The sequence below is a fragment of the Elephantulus edwardii genome, unplaced genomic scaffold, assembly GCF_000299155.1.
Source record: "Elephantulus edwardii isolate Elephantulus edwardi_28Jun2011 unplaced genomic scaffold, EleEdw1.0 scaffold00373, whole genome shotgun sequence".
Taxonomy (NCBI): domain Eukaryota; kingdom Metazoa; phylum Chordata; class Mammalia; order Macroscelidea; family Macroscelididae; genus Elephantulus; species Elephantulus edwardii.
In genome coordinates, this window is record NW_006400123.1 from 1,436,961 (window position 1) to 1,447,131 (window position 10,171).

General features: G+C 36.3%; 1 pseudogene; it reads left to right on the plus strand.

Moving 5' to 3' along the window:
* The first annotated feature begins 6,861 nt into the window (after positions 1-6,861).
* LOC102855615 lies at positions 6,862-7,454 on the plus strand (annotated as a pseudogene).
* The last annotated feature ends 2,717 nt before the right edge of the window (positions 7,455-10,171 follow it).

A 10,171-nucleotide genomic window follows, 5' to 3' on the forward strand; every position in this document is an offset into this window, starting at 1 on the left:
CAGGGAAAACAGGATAGTAAGATAAGTCATGTTATTTATTTAATAGACCTACTTTTTTGGTGAAAGTCAGTGTTGACAATCACAGATTCAATTTGTCTGTATTCTGTTAGAAAACATGGTAAGAAATGTAAAGAGAGAATGGGGGGAAAACCCCCATCACTACCAAAGATTACTTCTCCTCAGGTTTATTTTTTTTTTCTCATTTGTTTTGTCTTCCTTTCTCTTCTCATTGAATTTTCTAAATTAACAAATGGGATGCCAATATTTCAAAATCTTTGCACTGAACTTGAACATTACTGAAATTTGAAATGATGTATTATGTCCATTCACCACAATACAATGGTAAAATTCCATTTTGTTGATTAATAATAGTAATAGTAGCTATGTTACTTCTCTTGAACTTTCTGTTATTATGGGAAATCTGAACAATATTCAACAGATTTCTTTCTCTTATTTAATTTAGATTTAATTAGATTTTAGTTGTATAACACAAAGTTAGAAAAGTTTGTTTGTTTGTTTTTTTCTTGTTGTGTACTGTCAAGTCAGATCCCACTGGCACAGGAGGAGATTGTCCGTCCGTCTCCAGAACATCTGGTGGACTCAGATCACACCTTCAGGATCACAGCACTTCTTGCCACTAGACTACCAGAGCTCCTTAAAGTTTTAACATTTTTTAATGAAGAAAAATATTTACAGTATGTAGAAAAATATGGAAACAGGTAACTCAATAAAATTACTGCTAAAATAATAACATTTAAATCACATATTGGACAACTCTATTAATTGGAATTATCTTAGTTAATTATTACAATAGCTGGTTGAAATACCAAAGTATATGTTACTATTTATGTTTTAGTACAAAAATACTTAAAAGCTTATTTATTTTCAACTATCTAGAACAAGTCAGCTTTCCAACTGTGATAAGATGACAATACAGGCTTATTACTAGTACATGTGAAGTGTCTGTAATGGATAATATTACACACACATATCTCTTCATCTGTTCTTTACAGCGAGGACATAGATTATATTCCTTGTAAGATGTAGAAACCAGACTGCTCCTAGGAGACAAGGATTCTGAAGCTTCATCTGACATACATTAGGAATGTTGGGAGGAAGGACCAGGCATTGGAGGGAGACATCATGATCATACTTGAGAGGGTAGAGGGACAGCACAAGAGAGGAAGACCTTCAATAAAATGGATGGATTCAGTGACTGGGTAATGGGGTAGGTGTGTCAGAGACAATAAGGTTGGCACAAGATAGAGCAGGAGTCAGAGCTGGTGTACCTAGGGTTGCTATGAATCACAAATGCCTTGATGGCACATTACAACAGCGATTTTACAAAGTAGTAACTTAAAAGTCTTCTGATTTCAATAATGAGAATTGCTGGATAAGAAAATAATATACACCCAAGGAAACAGACAAATTTAGGCTGGGAAGTATTGTTTAAGCACAAATATTTCCAGGAGAAGAAAGATTAATGATAAATACTTGTAGTTGTCTAAAAATACTATCAAAATAGACTCAGCCAGCAATTTGCAATGGTGATTAATTTTATAAAACATAATTCATGAGAATGATTGTTTGAAACAATGCTTATGAACTTTGTAAGCAAACTAATTAAAAAGAAAGAAAAAAAACAAACTGAACAATAGACTCAACCAATCATGTTACTGTCAATTTTATAGGCTCAGGGTATCCTTCCTAATAGTAGACAATTTTAGGAAGTAATACGGCTTTGTGAAGAATAAACGATGCATATAATAGAAATTTCACTAGGTATCACAGGAAGAAAGTATGATATAAATATTAATATTATTATCATCATTAACATTTATAATGTTTGACACCTCTCTACCAGAGATGTATTATGAACTCTTGAATGAGGTAATGTCTGAAAAGGCTTTTTTTTGAATTCTCTAGAAGAGAACTGAGAAGCAATGTAAAATATTCTTGTCAATAAAGCATTAGTTGAATCTAATCTAGATAGAAAGTAATGTTATTTGGCCAATGAAGTACATGCTGAAAGCTTGTTGCAAATGTTGATAATTCGGTACCACTGGTTTGGATTTTGAATTCTAAATTTTTTCCCCCCTAAGCACATATGCATCTCATTTAAAATTTTAGATAAGAGTGCTTGAATATTTTAGGCACAAAACATTGTGATGTATGTAATGCCTCTAAGACAAGTCAGCTGATTTGTAAAGATTATTGCTATTTAATACAACTGTATTCCTCAACTATTTTAACTACTCTTTAATATCTTATATATCTGTACTACAATTTATTTTGAGAAAGGGCTGTATAACCTATAGAAAGAATTAATGGGGGATTTACTTACAGCTAGAATAGTTTTGTGATTTAATAAGATTACTTTTTTCTTCATTCATCATTTTTGTGACGTATATATTGGTACGAGCTAAACTTGAATATAGCTAGGATAAAATATCTTTTCAGGGTGCATATATTGTAGCCAAAATCTTCCTACTCAAGGAAGTTTGCTGTTCCATTTTGAATATAACATTTAGAGATATAACTAATAGAACCAGACAGACTATTTTAAGCAATTTTGTTTAAAGAGTAATCGTTTACTGCTTTTGCTAGTCCTCTGCTCTTTGTAACTATATGAGCGGAACATTTTCCTCAAAGGGAATTTTGTAGAGTTGTGTTTTAAAAATTTAGTATTTACTCCTTTCATGCAGTTTACTACCTCTAAAAATCTATGGAAGGGCCAGCTATGAGTTGATTCTTACTGATGGCTCACCCCCACCCCCACCCCCCCCACCACAACAACATTATGTTAAATTAGCTTTATTCAAATTGATGATAAATGTTCAAACTAACGTAATTACATTTTATATTTCTTAGTGAAAAAAAATATCAAAACCCAACTCTAACTTGAAGTCTTCATTGTGATTTTATAAAATGTATCCTCTTTTGGGATGCAGTCTTTAACATTCTATTTTAGGATATAGAAGTTTTAAAATTAACTTCCAAGAGAAGACAAAGACAAATGCACTGCCAAGGCTTCTGTGCTAGCCTGTCATTACAATACACAGTGCCAAGGAGAACAATGTGATAGAACTAGGGCGTCCTTACGCTGAAGTGGTAACTCAAACAGAAGGAAAAAACAGCAATATTTGCCAACAGTGCCCTCCTCTACCCAAACACAAACAATAAAGAACATTAGATTTACTTGAAGCAATTTAGATAACAACAACAACAAATTAAGGCACAACTAAATTACAGTGAGAACCCGATGTCTGTTACTGTAGGAGAGATTCCCTTTCTGATATAAAAGCAAGTTTCAAGGTCTTACTAACTAATGATTGTTGGGAAGTAATAAACACACAGGAACCTCCAGATTTGAGTCACTTTCTATTACTCCGTCAGATATACTTAGCCAACTATTGATTTTTTGAGAGTCCAAAAAGGCAGAGGCTAAACCAACAAGCAATCTATTGTTTAAAAGAAAACTTTACAAAGTGTAATACAAAGAGTATTTTAAAAATTGTCTCAGAGAGTCCTTTGAATAGAGTCCTTGGTATTTAGATATTTGATTAGTATTTTTCTGTTTCTATTATCAAGCTCATGTATTGAAGCTGGACTCATCCCCCCAGTCTCCTCTTTCCCCTCTGGAGAAATAATTGCTGTTCTTTTCAAATCTCCTAGGATAGTCTTCTGCTCTGCAAAGTTGTAACAGGATGTGACATCCAGTCTAGTTAATCAGTGTTCAGCCAAACCCACAGTGGCAGCAAAAGGAGGTGGCACTTACAATTTGCCCGTGACACTGACCAGGTTTTTAAGGAATAAGAGTGAGGGGAAAATAGCATAAAATACTTAAATTTTTATGGAAAAGGTATAACTTGGTGAAAAAGCACCATCATAAATTCCCAAAAAGTGTATCTTAATGATACACTTAGAGTAAATCATTTGCCTTGAGAGACAGGAGGTCTCTGGTGACCTGCATTGCAGCCACAAGAGACTCCTAGACTAGCTACTTTCAGCTAAATGTACTCTCATATTAATATTTTAAAATGCCATAATGCCTCTCTGAAAACCTCAGAGGACAGATACATCAATTTGCGAGGTCTTCACTCCAGGAAATAGAAACAGGGATAATCTGCCATTAAAAGAAATAGTTCATTATGTCTGCTTCTTGGGAGCACATAAACTATGTCCCTCACATACTTAAGTTGCAAATCCTCACTTTAATGTGAAGGGAAACACCATGCCCCAGAGCTTTATTGTCCCACTGTTTATTAGTACAAAAAGGTTTGTTGTGGTATGAAATCTTAAGCTTGTTGCAGTAATCAATCAGCTTCAAAGAGTCTTTACCCTGAGCCAGATTCATTACAAATAAATCAATTAAACATAAACTTTCTATTTTCGGGAGGTTCACAATGCAGAATAGAAGCAAATGCATCACAGTTAGAGAAAGGAATTTTCCTGGAGCAATGTCTCTTCACAAAGAACCCTTTTGCTTTTATTGCACCGTGGAGCACATGCTGTAGTTTGCTCTTTTATTTTAGTTAATTGCAGACATTCTTCTTCTTAACATATATTTTTCATAGAGGGGTGGGGAGAAATCGCATCCATATGAAAAAAGATACGGGGTAAGCTAAAAATATTGCTGGAGGCAGGGAAAAAATAAACAATTGGTTTGTGTCTTCTTGTCATTACCAGCCTGAACCTCTCATGAGGCATTTGGGCAATTTTCACTCTCAAAGCTTTGTTGTATTTTTTTTTCCCCAACCTCTGTGCTAAGATTGTTTACAGTGCCTGCAGCTCAGTGGCAGAAGAAAAAAAAATCAACAAGAAAAAAGTATCCTCTCCATACAACTCTTCTACTCTTATTCATTGCTGAAATAAATAAAGAACTGCATAATCTAATTCAAACCATCTCTTTAATTCACTTTTGGGAGTGGGTAGTGATAAGAGAAAATAAAGATTTCAGATACACATTTCATATAAGTCAGACTTATCAATTGAAGACTGTAGAAGAGTACATTCAATGACTTCACTTAATTTTTTTTCTCTATTTTGCACTAATGTGATTTTAGTCAAACTAGGTTTTTGCAAAGATTTCTTAGAGATTAAAACCTTTTGCTGAAGAGGTTCAGAAAGTATTGGAGCCTTCCATAAATATGGAGAAACACCTCTTATCACAGGAGAGATGGGGGGAGGGTAGGAAGGTGCGCTACCTTATCTACCTCTTGGTTGATACAGTACTGATATAAGGATGATACTGCCTTGCCTATGCCCCATAACAAACAGAACAGCCTCTTTCCAAACAGCAGTAATACTTGTTTTGATGGCATAGGATACTTGTGGAAGTATCTCAGAGACAAAGGTAAAGGAATGACTGAATGTAAGACTCTAGAACTGTCCCTGACAATCTTCAAGCAGGATAACTATTTTGTAGGAAGTCTAAAGCTTCCAGTTAAACATTTTCTGTTAGGTTCCCTGATGGGTTTTTTGAGAGACAGTTGGGGGGTAGGGTGAGGAGTGGAAATCACTCTTTTCCAGGAGTTGACAGTGTGATGGTACTGATTTTTCTGTGTGATAAGGTTGCATCAGGGCCCCTAATGGCAATAAAACACCTGCTCTTAAAATAAACAAACCAGAAAGGGGAAAGAAAGGAAAATAGCCCGATGAGCCATTCTCAGGCTTGCCCAATCCATTTTAAAGACCTCTTCAGATACATCATGGCATGCTGCTATGTGCATTCCTTCAACTTCTCCCAATTCAGTAGTAATTTTTATGTTTTCTGATATTTTTACATTTAAGACAACATAAAATTGGCTAATAGTAACAGTTTTATAATACAATAATAAAGGTTTGTTTTAGTAAATTAAAATTTATCATGGAGGGTTTTTTATTATCTATTAGTGACCAATGTGTATTCTTTGAATATGTGCTTTATCTATGAAGGCATATTTTTTTTTTCTCTTGACATCTGTTCATGTAATGTCTATCACAAAATCAAATGTTTCTTAGGTATTTTAGATAAAGTTCTTAGAATTTACTTGGGATGTAAAGATAATATATGTACTATATTCTCTTATTAAAATTGTATTTGAGTTAAAAGAAAGAAAATACTCTTTTAATAAAGGAAAATATTTGAATTATAGCTCACAGCAGAAAACACTGGATAGGACTTAAGTGTGGTAAAATAACCAGAATCTTTTTACAAAACAACTTGACTCAGAATGAGAACATTAAAGGAGCTTTTCTACTTCATCTTATGACCATAATGGAATTATCCCCTAAGACAATGCAAGAACATTCTGTGTTCTTTCCTCAGAAATTAAAAGTCATTTGCAGTGGTTTGGAAATGACTTTTTTTTCTATTTTTATATTATATACCATTGGAAAATAAGACTTTTACTTCAACATTAAGGTACTTGAAAATGTAATTATAAAATGAAATCTGAAGAACAGTTTATCACACTATGGAATTTTGTATTTATAGTATCTTAAAAAAACCCCAAACCTAACAGAGAGAACTGGTGGCCTAGCAGTAAGAAAATATGCTGACAACTTGAAGCTTGAGTTGAGTATGTTGTCAGAAGGGACCAATCCTCGGAGCAAGACATCATGCTTGGAATGGTAGAAGAACACCCTGGATATGATGGATTGATGCAGTGACTGTGGCAGTGGGGTCAGGAATATTGGAGATGGTGAAGTTCTCTCAAGTTAGGGCAACGTTCAGAGTCATTGTTCATAAGGTAGTTATAAGCCATAGCTCACTGGAAGGAACAACAACATATGAAATCTATACATACACAAAGAAGTTATTGTCTGAACTGAATGCTATATGATTTAAAATTAGGAAGGAGCTTCTTTTTCTCTCTCATGGTGCAAAGTCAAGGTGTAAAAGAGAAACTCCACATTATCAATTGCGGCCTCAACATCTGTGTAGGTGAAAATGGAGACAGATTGACTCAGGCAGTCAAGATGTTAGAGAAACTCACAGACCAGACTCGCATATTTTCCAAAGCTTGGATACACTGTCAGATCTTCGGGCATTAGAGAAATAAAAAAAAAAAAAAGAAAGAAAAGAAAAAGAAATGTTGTTTGCTCCACAGTCCAAGGGGCCAAGGCAGAGGAAGTCTTGGAGAATGGTCTAAAGGTGGGGGAATACAAGTTAAGGAAAAAAAAAACAAAACAAAACTTCTCAGATACTGGAAACTTTAATTTTGAGGTCCATGAGCACATTGATCTGGAGAGCAAACATGATGCCAGCATTAGTATCTATGGCCTAGACTTCTATGTGGTACTGGGTAGGCCAAGTTTCAGCATCAGAGACAAGAGGCTGTATTGTGGGCAAACACAGAAACAGCAAAGAGGAGGCCATGCACAGGTTCCAGCAGAATTGTGATGGGATCATCTTCCTGGAAAAAAAACCAACAAAACCCCAAACTTGTTTCTATTCAAAGGGTCAATAACATGTTTCATGAAGCGTAAAAAAAGAAAAAGTAAATAACCTTGCTTGCTGAATGATTTGTTGCAGAAGGTCAAAGAATACAACGTTCAGAACAGATTGTATCTCAAGGTCAATAAAACAGATTCTTACCCCTGGACCAATAGACAACAACATGATAGATGAAGAAAAGATTAAAACTGCCAACAACTTCACCTTACTTAGATCCATAATAACACCCTTGGCACCAACAGTCAGAAATCAGGAGATGCATTGGACTGGGAAAGTCTGCAGTTAGGGACCTCTCCAAACTATTGAGGACAGGAATGTGGCATCAGGATTGGAGGAAGACACATCAACAACCTATGTTATGCAGGGGACACAACCTTGAAGTGAAGCTCAACACCAAGAAGAGAAAGATTCCCACCACTGTGCCAATTGGCATCACCATGAAAGATGAAGAATTTTAATTGTTAACAATTACAGCTTGCTCAGCTCCACAATCAACACTCTTAATACCAGCAGTCAGGAAATTAAAAGACAAATTGCATTGGGAAAATCTGCTGTCAGAGTTCTCTCCAGAGTTCTGAAAAGCAACAACATCAGTCTATTAACCAAGATGCACCTAAACTCAGTCATGGTCTTTGCAATTACTTGCTAAACATCAGAGAGCTGAACAGTGACTAAGGACGACAAGAAGAATTGATGCCTTTGAACTGGTGCTGGAGAAGAGTTTTGAACATACCATGGAATGCCAAGAAAACAAACAGGTCTGCCTTGGAGAGGGTAAAATCAAGTTTCTCCTTGGAGGCTAGGATTTTTGAAGCTCCATCTCACATTCTTTGGGCACATGGTAGGAGAGATTGGTCCTTGGAGAAGGGCACCATGCTTAGAAGGGTGAAAGGATAGCAAAGGAGAGGAAGACCCCAATTGAGATGGATTGATACAGGAACTGGAACAAAGAGGACTGATGTGTCATAATCAATGAAACTGGCCAGGGCAGGGCAGAGTTCAGAGCTGCTATACATTGGGTCACTATGGGTCGCAGGCAACTCGATGGCACATAACAACAACAATAAAGGTGTTCAAGGATCTAGGTGAGTCTGATTCAGGCCATGGTGTTTCCTATCACTTGCTATGCATCTGAGAGCTGGAAAAGGAATAAGGATGACAGGAAGAATTGTTGCCTTTGAGCTGTGGTATTGAAAAAGAGCACTGAACATACCATGGACTGTCAAAAGCACAAACAAATATGTCTCGGAGAAAGTGCAGCCATAGTGCTCTGTAGAGGCAAGGATGATGAACCAGTGCCTCACATACTTCAGGTATGTTACTAGAAAGGGCTATACCTTGGAGAAGGGCACATTGCTCAGAAGGCTAAAGCAGAGGAAGAGCTTTGATCAGGTGGGTTGACATGCTGACTGCCATAATGGACTCTAATGTGTCAGGAAGTGTGAGGATGGCACAGGATAGGAAACGGTTCAGATCTGTTGTTCACAGAGTTGCTATGGGTGGTACTCAACTTGATGGCACCTAAGCGTGCATTATATAGATGATGCAACTTTGCTGCTGAAGTGAAGAGGATATGAAATACTGTAAGATCAAAGACTATAGCCTTTGGTATGGATTACATCTCAACATAAACAAACAAACAAACCACAAAAATCCTCACCACAGGACAAACAATAGTCAATATTATGATAGATGGAGGAAGTGTTGAAACTATTAATGATTTTATCTTGCTTGGATCAAGAATCAATACCCTTGATTCCAGCAATCAAAAGCATAAGACATATTACATTGGGCAAGTCAGGGACTTCTCCAAAATGATGACTATCAAAGATGTTAGTTTGAAGACTAAGACACATCTGATTCAGGCCCTGATTTTTCCAATAACCTGCTACACATTAGAAAGCTGGACCTAAATTTGTAAATAAGGATGACAGAAGGGTTGATGCCTTTGAGTTGTGGTGAAGAGTACTTAATGTCCCAGGGACTGCCAGAAGAACAAACATATGTCTTGGAATGAGCATTATAGTTTTCATAGGAGGCAAAGATGGCAAAGCTTTCTTTTTCATACTTTGAGTGTGTAGCCAAAGATGAAGAAATTTCATCTTTTTTTTTTTTGGATGTGGAGCTAGGTGAGATTATTCCTTGGACAGGAGCATCATGCTTGGGAAGATGGAGGGTTAGTGAAGGAGAGGGAGACTCTCCATCAAAGAGGTGGACTGACGTGGTGACTTCTACAAGGTTCTAGTGTGGTGTCAGAAATGATGAGAATGGCACAGGATAGCGCAGTGTTCAGGTCAGCTGTTCTTTCATAGGACCATTATGAGTCATACTAGTGTCAATGGCCCCCCAAAACAACTTTGTTGTTAGATACCATTGAGTCAGAATCAACTCTTAGCTGAACCTCCACCCAGTTTTCAGAGACAGTAAATCTCATAGGAGGAGATTACACATTGCCCTACTACAGAGTACTGGTCGACTCAAACTTCATGCCTTTGGATTGGTGGGCCAACTCCTTATCGTTAGGCCACCAAAGCTCCTTAAATATATAATGCTCATTTATATAGTTTTCATGGCTCTGTTTCAAATCAGAAAGTAATTTCTCTTTAGTACTCTGGATTCATAGAAAATACATCACTCATTTATCAAAGAAAAAAAGAGGTGTGTTTTCATATATAGTCTTTTAATGAATTTTTTTATAAAGCTATAGTGGTCTTCACAATCACATGTTAT